Source organism: Mesocricetus auratus, unplaced genomic scaffold (assembly GCF_017639785.1).
Source record: "Mesocricetus auratus isolate SY011 unplaced genomic scaffold, BCM_Maur_2.0 Super-Scaffold_100707, whole genome shotgun sequence".
Lineage (NCBI taxonomy): Eukaryota > Metazoa > Chordata > Mammalia > Rodentia > Cricetidae > Mesocricetus > Mesocricetus auratus.
In genome coordinates this window covers 11017126-11026653 of record NW_024429269.1, presented here as the reverse complement: position 1 = coordinate 11026653, position 9528 = coordinate 11017126, and the positions used below count along the sequence as shown (strand labels likewise).

General features: G+C 47.1%; 1 long non-coding RNA gene across 1 annotated transcript; it reads right to left on the bottom strand.

Annotated features, from left to right (window-relative positions):
- Positions 1-1410: 1410 nt before the first annotated feature.
- Positions 1411-6671, bottom strand: LOC121137887. Its single transcript, XR_005875156.1, has 4 exons — positions 6355-6671; positions 4297-4384; positions 3153-3300; positions 1411-2100 (listed from the first exon to the last, which is right to left on the bottom strand). It is a non-coding gene; the product is annotated as an uncharacterized LOC121137887 (long non-coding RNA).
- Positions 6672-9528: the final 2857 nt, after the last annotated feature.

Below are 9528 nucleotides of genomic sequence, written 5' to 3'. Positions count from 1 at the left end.
CAGAAAGCCCTTTATCTGTAGCCCTGCAACCCATGAAATAAAGAAATAAAACTGGGGAACAGGCAGTGTTTACGATGGAGGAAATGCCCCGGAAGTTCATCTGGCATCCCTGGGAAGCAAAGGGAGGCAGGGGTTGCTGAGCATAGCATTATTTCTTCACCTTGGAGAGAGGTTCTGAGTCAGCACAGGAAGAAGAATCACCTGCCTTGGGTTGTTTGATGGTCCAGGCATGTCATTTAGGTCACTTAGCTCATTGCTGCTTTCTTTCCCCATAAAAGGATCTATGGCTCATTCAGCATGTTCATATGCGCCTACCAAGCCCAGTCCTCCTCCCCATCCCCATGTTCTTCACCTGGATGAGTTTAACTGGACCAAGAAGACTGTCAAGTCTGGCAGCCTTGAAACAGAACAGGTCCTTGGAACTCTAGTCAGAGTTCACAACACAAGTGACCTACAGAGATAGTTGACTTGAAGACAGCTGGCTATTGGGCCTTATTTGACTTAGTTGGCCTCTGTGATAGCTTGGAGCTGGCTGCTGTATATGACTGAAATTCATCATACATCTGTTAGTAGAGAGAGACCATGATGAGAAGGCATCTGTAGCTGAGTTTGTCCCTGCATGAACATTCTAGAACACACCCAAACCTAGATGGTCTAATAGCCACTTCAGGAGGTTCACAGTGCCATCGAGGGGTAAACAGGAGACGGCTGAGACTTGCCTCTGCTTACAATGATTTTTCCTTCTTGTTTCTTTTCTGAAGCAGTGTGTCACGCAGCCTAGGTTAGCCTGGGACTTGCTGACGCTAGGGTCGTTGGGGATTGAAGAGTCTCACACAACAGGACGCACAGAGTTAGTGGCAGTGTGCATAGAGTTCCAAGCCAGATGGGGTCCCAGTACTGAGAAGGTGAAGTGAACACTGTCTCCCATCCCTAACCAGATATCTTCAATTGACAACTGCTTGCAAAGGAAAAATTAGTTTTCTCCATGGATATACAAACCATACTAAGTGTCAGATCCCATACCTAGCAGTAGATGAACTCATGGGTATTTTGTCTCATAATACTTTGTCTGGGCATTTCTAAACTTACTGGTATTTTGCTTATATATTATGATTTCTGATTGCGTGTTTTTAGGGATTTTCTGTGTGCACATGAGTCTCTGCTTGTACATGAGCTTCCCGTGCTTTTTCTTTTTCTCTGTCTGTTTTATTTTATCCTGGTGTATTTTTTCTTTACTTGTCTTTGTTTTCTAACTAGAGAGAGAAAGAAGGTGTGGAATTAGATGTGTGGGTGGGGGACCTGAGAGGAAATGAGGGAGGAGAAACCATGATCAGAATATATTATATGAAAAAACTATTTTTTATTTAAAAATACATAAGCCAGGGCTAGAGAGATGGCTCAGAGGTCAAGAACACTGGTTGCTCTTCCAGAGGACCTGGGTTTGATTCCCAGCACCCACATGGTGGTTCACAACCACCTGTGCTCCCGTTACAAGAGACCCAACATCTTCCAGTCTCCTCCAGCAGCATGCCAATGTGTGGTGCATAGACATGCACACAGAAAAAATATCCCATACATACAGCCCTGTCCATGGCAGCAAGTCTTCCATGACTCTCTAGAGCAGATGTTTCTAAAGACTACACAGGCTCTGCTGCCCTGCCCTGCTTCTCCACAGAGCCACTCCCTGAAGCTGCAGAAAACAAGAGAACACAGAGGTGGCCCTCTCCACAGGTGTGTGGCCAGGGCCACTTACCCGCGGCAGGCAGGCCCATCCAATCATTAGCGGTGGATGTTCCCTGCTTTGAAGTCGACATATCTGTGCTCAAGAGTCACATCTGTTTCTTTCCTTCCAGGGAGCGGGCTTGGCGCTGCCCTTCTCATCTGTTGGTGGCTGACCAGGGCTGTACACAGCATCTGTTTCCCACTGATCTTCACAGCTGGACAGACTCCCACAGCAGGAGGCTCCCAGGGGACCCAAGAAAGCAGGGAACTACAGGATTTCCTCAGGGTTCACCAGGTGGAGTTCGGAGGAATTGCTTTCAACTCTGACTTGGCCGGGCTTGTCTCCTGCACCTGGCTTTAGGATGGCTCCAAGATGCACTAACAGGGAACCAATACCAATATTTTCATGTTAGTATCTGATTGTATAACAAAGGCCAGTTTATAAACTTCAGAAAGAACTGCACAACGGACACCACAAAGTCCTTCTTCTTCTTCCTCCTTCCTTCCTTTCTCCGTCCCATTCTCTCTCTCCCTCTCTTTCCCTCTCTCCCTCTCTCTCTTTCACAAAGTGTGTCCAACAGAAGCTAGAGTGTGGCTGGTAGGGTGTGTCTGTCACTTCCTTGGGGTGGATTTTAATGTCAGATTGACCAGGAGCAGGAGTGAGGAGAGCCAGGTTCACACAGAGATGGGCATGCAGTTTTAATTCATTCCTGTCCAACTCTGCCCTGCTGTGGGTGGCTTAAAGGGACAGCAGGCTCCTGACAGCACATGTTCCAGCACAGGTGTTAGCCTGTCAGCTGCTGAGCTTTCTCCTACAGCAGCCAGACAAGAAGTCTACTTAAGAGATTCTTCCGACCGGCGTCATCAAATGCCTGTTGCCTGAAGAGTGACCAGATAAAATATGGCAGAATTGTTTATACAGATTCTTTTTTAATTAATCTTTTCATCTGGGATGGTTAGTTTCTAATTTATTTATTTTTATTTTATATGCATTGGTGTTTTGCCATGGGTGTCAGGTCCCCTGGAACTAGAGTTACAACAGTTGTGAGCTGCCATGATGGTTGCTGGGAATCAAACCCGGGCCCTCTGGAAGAGCGGTCAGTGCTCTTAACCACTGATCCATCTCTCCAGCCCTGGATTCTTGTATCATAAAATATGACTCAGGAATACCACTCAGCCATCAAAAGGAACGCAGCACTGATACTGGCTGTAAGTCTTGGAAACATGATGGTAAGTGAAAGAAGCCAGTTGTGAAAGGATAAGTAATGTGTAATTACATTGATACAAACAGGTGTAGAGAATGGAGATTTGTGATTAAGGCTCAAATATGAAGTTATAAAAATAAATAAATACATTAGCAGTGGCGTTAAATAAAAGTGGGCTAAATCTGCCAGTTAAAAGGCAAAGACAGCCCCTCTGGGGTCATCTACCTTCCCGTTGTTTTCATATGTACATCTCCAATCTCAGCCCTGTGTTCCAAACATCAGTATCTGTAACAGGGCTCCAGACCTTAACACAGCTGACTCCAGCATTGAAGTACCACGCAGGCCATAAAACTCAGCACATAGACAGCACCACCTGCCAAAACCAAAACAAAGGCCTCATCCATCAAAGTCCATAGTTCTGGGAAAGACTCTAAGTGTACTAACCTGGCTTTTTGGCTTCTGTAGTTCCCCTCCTGACCAACTGTTCTTGTTAACTGAAGTATGTCAACCCAGGATGTGGTTTTTTGTACTTAAGAGCTCACCCTGAAGAAGGCTTAGGGATACACTGGGATTCTGAACACCCAACATTGTTGCTGACAATGAATAAAGACTTTCTGTTGGCTTAAACCCATGTCGGAGCAGTCTTCTCTGGTGGGTATCGTGCAACAGTGTCCTCATCTGAGGCATCTCAGGCTTCCTGTGGTCAGAGCCTGGTGAGAACATGTGCAAACAGCTCTCTTCCTTCTACTTCAGTCTTCCGCAGCTCACAGACACCGCACCCCTCAGCCGTGCTTGGCCTCTAACTGCTCTGGATGTTCTCTGTTTCTCCAGGACGTGCTCCTAGCAAGTCATGCCATTTTCTCTCACCTGCCTGAATCTGTCCTTTTTCAGCACTGACATCCAAGTCCACACCCTCAGGATTTCTCTAACTTGTCCCTCTGTGAGTCTACCCAGAGGCTGTTCTCTATGCAGATAAAGGGGAATAATAATATGGCATTCTATATTATCAATGTAATATACACTGTATTCCATACCTTATGACAATAACCACCCTTGTGAATACACCTCTGGTGAATAAGTAGCAGAATGTTCCTTCGAAACTCTAAGTCTGGATATTTTGTTTCATATAAAGCTTTGGACTTGTTTAGGCTTGAAACACAATCCCGGGCTCCTGTCACACATTTCTCTCTTCCTCAGAGTGATATCCTTGCCCTTCTTTCTGCTACTCGCTGGCAGTTCTAGCCTGGATCTTCTGAGAGCTGACTCTTTGTGTCACCCCAGATGTCACCTTCCCAAAGGGACCAACTGTCACCACGTGGTCTCAGCGTGTTTCTATAGAGTCTTGATCGGTCTTCTTCAGAGCACTTACCGTGTGATAATATCTATTATTTCTCTGTCTCCTTTCTTGAACTTGGTCACAGCAGCCAGCCTATTGCTGTTCGTGGAGATGTGTATTTCTAGAACAAAGTTGGTGCCCATGAAACATTTGTTAAGTAAACAAACCCACACACCTTTGTCTTAGTTGGGGTGACCATTGCTATGATGAAGTCCCATGACCAAAGCAACTGGGGAGGAACGGGTTTATTCAGCTCACACTTCCACATCACAGTCCATCACTGAAGGAAGTCAGGACAGGCACTCAAGCAGCGTAGGCACTGGAGGCAGGAGCTGATGCAGAGGCCATGGAGGGAGCTGCGTACTGGCTTGTTCCTCATGGCTTGCTCAGCCTGCTTTCTTACAGAACCTAGGGCCACTGGCCCAGGGATGGCATCTCTCTCAATCGGCCGGACCTTCCCACATCAATCACTAAGAAAATGCCCATGTGCTAACCTAAGTGAAGGCATTTTTTCAACTGAGGCTCCCTCCCCTCTGATGAATATAGCCTGTGCCAAGTTGACAAAAAACTAGGCAGCCCACCAAGGGGAGGTGAGGAGGGGTGGGAGGGAGAAATATGGTTGGAAGGAAAAATAAAACTTAAAAGAATAAATAAATTATATAAAAAAGGAAATAATACCTATCAAACTGAAAAAAATTAAAAACAAAACTAGCCAGCACACACCAGAACTAGGCTATCCATAATGAGTTGCGGCTCCCAACCATGCCTGCCTTATCAGTGAGTTCATTTCAGTGCTCATGTCATCCTTTTATGAAAAAACCATCAGAGTGATTGATTTCTGAAACCTCACAGGCTTCAGGTGTGTGCGGTGCAGCAGCCCTCCATCCATCTAGCTTGGTTTGAAGCATTAGTGACAGCCGGGTTTGCAGGTGAAGCTCACTCCTGAGGGAGGTATGCAGACAGACCAAATTCTCTTTTGCACATGACTTTGTGGAATTTGGCCCAGCCCTGAGTGTTTCTCCCTCAGTTCCTCTAATGAATCGAGCCAGATGCTGATGTATGTCACTCTGTCTGTTTTCCCAGGGTCATGGAGAAGACACCGAGTATCTTTCCACCTTCATGTTAAATGACAGCAGGTTCAGATCGTGAAACCAAACTTGCATTCACCCAAGGGCTTCTAATTACCATGCAGCAGGGAGACATACTCCTGCCTCTCTCACAAATTCTCTTCTGCAGCTGGAAACAACGCTCCAGGGATCCTCAGACTCAGAGTGCAAAACAGTGATTTGTGCTGTTGCTTAAAACCCAGCCTTCTGGGTCTTACTCCAACCTGGGAACTTTCAAGAGGGACCTGAGATTTATACGTTTCCATCCCACATCAAACACAGGCCAGCCGCACTGAGGCAAGCCTCGAGGACCAGCTGAGTCAGTGTTTGAGACACAGTATTTCTTCCTAGGGTCTGGCCAAGGACTCAGCATTACCAGAACAAAATTCCCCAAAGCTCTGGCATCCTGATCACCGGTACTGTAGCTATCACCTGTCTTCTTAGCTCTACTGTTTATTAAAACCCTCCACTCTATGAAGCTAATCATTAAAAATTTGCCCTGGTGCTGCCGGGCGTTGGTGGCGCATGCCTTTAATCCCAGCACTCGGGAGGCAGAGGCAGGTGGATCTCTGTGAGTTTGAGGCCAGGCTGGACCGAAAGCCTCCATAACAATACAGAGAAACCCTGTCTCGTAAAAACCAAAAAAAAAAAAAAATTGCCCTGGTGCCTCTTGCCAAGGACTATTGCTGTTGATAACCCTAGTTTATGCCCTCCCAAAAGACCAAGTACCACCAAATAGGGTGAATTCAATCTCAGATTTTCTTGTCTCCTTCACAGAACTGGCTTAGAACTGGGTCCGCTGGCCATTCCTCTCCATATCGCCTCCTGATTCAAAATGCTTGCACCTCCCAACACCAGCATTCCCTTGTCCCAGAAAGGAAGAGGTTGGGACCCAGAAGCATCCAGGGGCTGTTTTTAACAGACTTTTACAAAAGGAACCTTTCCAGGTTTACAGAAAAATTTAGCGGGGCTCGCAGTACTCCACCTTCTCCTCCGGCTCCTGTGTTTCTAAACGTCTTTCATGTTACTGGGGTATGTTTACCAGGGTAGGTAAACTGAGATTGTGGCCTGACTGCCTATTAGTGTCCACTGATGACGTCACAACAAGGCTGTTGGTGTTGACGTGGTGGATAACGTGTACCCACCACAACAGCGCAGGAAGGGCGCACCGTCTAGTCACGTCTCCTCAAGCAGCACTTTTTAGTTGAGCAGAATCCCTCAAAGAACTGAGACCAGCCTCATCACTCATTCTGTGCTTTTTAAAAAAATATTTAGTCCCACAGTATGAATCCAGATTACTCTTTGAACTTGACATGATGTATTGGATTGCTGCCACCGGCATAAACGGCACCTGAACGCTATCTCCCAACGCCCCCGGCTCGTGGCTGGACGGCATTCCAGGGCTGCTGTGGCCTGCACAGAGTGCCTTCTTTGCAAGGTCCCATCGGCTGTCATGGTCAGATGAGGATGCTGGGCCTCCTTAGCACCAGGAAAAGGAGGGTCTGTGGAAGGTGCTGGATTTCACTAAAATCCATGGTGGACTGCAGCTGGGCCTGAGGCATCACAGTAGCCTCGGTTTCCAAAGAAGCCTATTACCAGCTCTGATCCCAAGGCCAAAGTCGGGGGCCATTACAGCCATCCCAAACATCTGACTGGGGGTAGGCAGAGATGTTTCTGGGTCTACTTGGGTGGACAGGGGATCCATCAGGGGGCCATTGGAGACTACTTACATTTACAGTCCTACGTTGAAAAGTGTTGAAGACTATTTCCTGCCCTCACTTCTGCCATAGCTTTGGTGCTGGAGGCTGGGTCCTCAGTGTGGTAAAGGGGATGGTTAAAAGGTTGAGCCTGTGAGTGGGTCCCTGGTGACACTGCCCTCAGCTGGAATTGACCACATACAGTTCCTCAGAGCCCAGGGTATAAATAAAAAGGCCAAGCCTGGCCCCTCATCTCTCTGGCTTCTGTCCTTAGCATGTGCTCTTCCCTTTCCAAATAGACTGTCACCATGATGTCCTGCGCCCCGCCACGGGCAGCGAAAGAGCTCTCAGCAGAGTGGAGACCAGTGCTGTGCTGTTAGCCTACTCAGGAGGTGTGAACTACCCCGACCTCCTTTCGGTAGGCACTACCTAACCTCAAGCGTTTTGCTATGGCAATGGAAGAGACTAAGGTATCTAGCGTACCTGTGGATGAGGAAAATGACCCTATCTGGCTGTGAGGGCATCATGGATATTGCTATCCACGAAGAAAAGGAGAGTGGAGTGAGCATAAAGTTCCCATTCTGAAACCTGTGTATTTGATTTTTGATAGAGAAAAGACTGCATAGAGAATAACAAGTTAGCTGGAGGGAGCTTGTGAGCGTTTCTCTCACACAAACAATGGAGCCTAGTGTCTGTTTCATTCCCTTTGTGTTTGACTGAGACCCAGATGGCTCACTGTCCCTCAGTATGTTCCTGCCACCTCCCCGCTGAGATCTCATTGGCCGTGACGCATTGCCCTGCTCAAGTCAGGACACTACTGTCTTTCTTCCCTGTGGGAATGTGTTTCCAGGGCCAAGTCCAACAACGCTGACCTGGGCATCACTTGGGAGGTGCTGGAGTGAGTTGCAGGCTCTGGTCCTGCTGCTATAGCCTGGAGTCCTAGTTGTCATTCCCTGACCCAGCAGAGGGAACAGATAACAAATTCACTGACTATAGTCACACCATGAATGCTTGGACAGTGACCCCCTCCCCAGAACATCAGGGGTAAATGCTTCTGTCACAAGGAGTAGGGATAGCCTAAAGCCAGTCTTCAGGCAGGATTGGGGCCAGGTGCCACACACAGCCCTGACCCCTTCTTGACTGGCTGGTGCCCAGCAGAAGCCATAGCAACCCCCAGAATTCTCAGACCCGGGGTATTGTGTAGCTGGAGCTCAGTAAGCATCTTATGGGACGGAAGAGGGCAATTCGGGGAACTCTGGGTTCTGAGCTTTCCTCCCATCAGCCATTACAACCAAGCAATGCACAGTCCAGGGACTTGCGAAACCAGAGGCACCTAAGAGACACAGTCAGTGGTGAGGGTCCAGCCAGACGAGAATGGAGTTTGCTGTTGGGACCCTCCCCCCAGCCTGTCTCCCTCCTTCTCCATGATAACTCCACTATCAAAGGATGGAAGGGCTGAGAGAGAGCCGGTTTGGGAACTCTTTGCCTGTGACCAGTTAGGAGAGTTGACTGAAAGCCTTGATGTGACAGAAAAGGACAAAGACAGTCATTTCACATCATCTGAACCACAATCATTTTATTATTGTTTGTAGCCCAAGATGGCTTCACATTTGCAATCCTTCTACCTTTACCTCTGGAGTTCACCATTATCCCTAGCTTTGGTTGCTTTGGTTGTTTGGTGGTCTTGGGAACTGAACTCACAGCCTTGTACATGCTAGACAAACACTGTACTATACAGCTATACCCCAGCCTCCATCTTGTATTTTAGTAACAGCCTTATTGAGATAACCAATCACCAAAAACCCTTTTTATAGTCAATAGCTCAAGGAGTTGTGGGAACATCACAATTGTCTACCAGGTTATTTTTTTTCATGACTCTGAAAAGACAAAAACCATACACACATCATTTATACATTCATAGTTCCTGGAAACTTCTAAGTTACCTCATTTTTATATATACTTGCTACTCTGAAGATTTCATGTAAATGAATTCAGACAACATGTATCTGGCTCTAATGTCTGGCTTCTTTCTCATACGGTTCGGCCAGGTTGTCCCATGTATCAGTGTTTTGTTGCTTTTTTTGTGGTTGAATAATATTCTCTCATATGGACATACCACACTGAGTTGATGCATTTGTCGGTTGAGTTGGTTTTCTAAGTCATCATGAATTATGCTGTTATGAACATTTATTTGTGTGCATCCTTTTGTGTGTCTTCTACTTGCTGAGTGCGCTTGGTTTTTTAAATGAGTGAAGTATCACTGTGACGTATGACCTCTGGTCACACTTGTTGTCAGAGCTTGCCCTCTTCCATGTTCTGGGTTAAGTGCAGTGCAAAGGATATGTGCTGCCACTGAATGCTCCCATGTGCCACTCCGAGCTGAGGACATGTCAACAAACAGGATGAAGCCTTTGGCTCTTCTGTGTCTCTCTCCCCACTCTGTCCCCTCTCCCCACCTTGGT